The sequence below is a fragment of the Eimeria mitis genome, genomic scaffold, assembly GCF_000499745.2.
Source record: "Eimeria mitis Houghton genomic scaffold, Emh_scaff1259, whole genome shotgun sequence".
In the NCBI taxonomy this organism is placed as follows: Eukaryota; Apicomplexa; class Conoidasida; order Eucoccidiorida; family Eimeriidae; genus Eimeria; species Eimeria mitis.
Genome location: NW_013568475.1, coordinates 11,364 through 11,743, shown reverse-complemented (window position 1 = coordinate 11,743; position 380 = coordinate 11,364).

Below are 380 nucleotides of genomic sequence, written 5' to 3'. Positions count from 1 at the left end.
AAAGGGCTAAAAGGACAGCTGAGGGTCGCCGCACCTGGGCCACGTCTAGTGGCTGCTGCCCTGCTGCTGTCTGATTGCGAATACGCAACGCTAGGGCAGCAAACAGCTGCTGCTGCAACTCCTCACGCTGCTGATCTTGCTGCTTTGACTGCTGCTGGCTAACACGCAACGCGTCCTCTATAAGCAGCGCCTGTAGGAAGCGGAAGCAACAGCAGCAGCAACAACGCGGAAAATGCAACTCGCAGGACAAGCACACTACAACACAGATGACAGGGACATCCCCCCAAACCGCACCAGTAGCAGCACCAGCAACAACAGCAAAGAAGGTGCATATATTATGCTGCTTAAACCATACCCGCCATATATAAATGATCCATTTA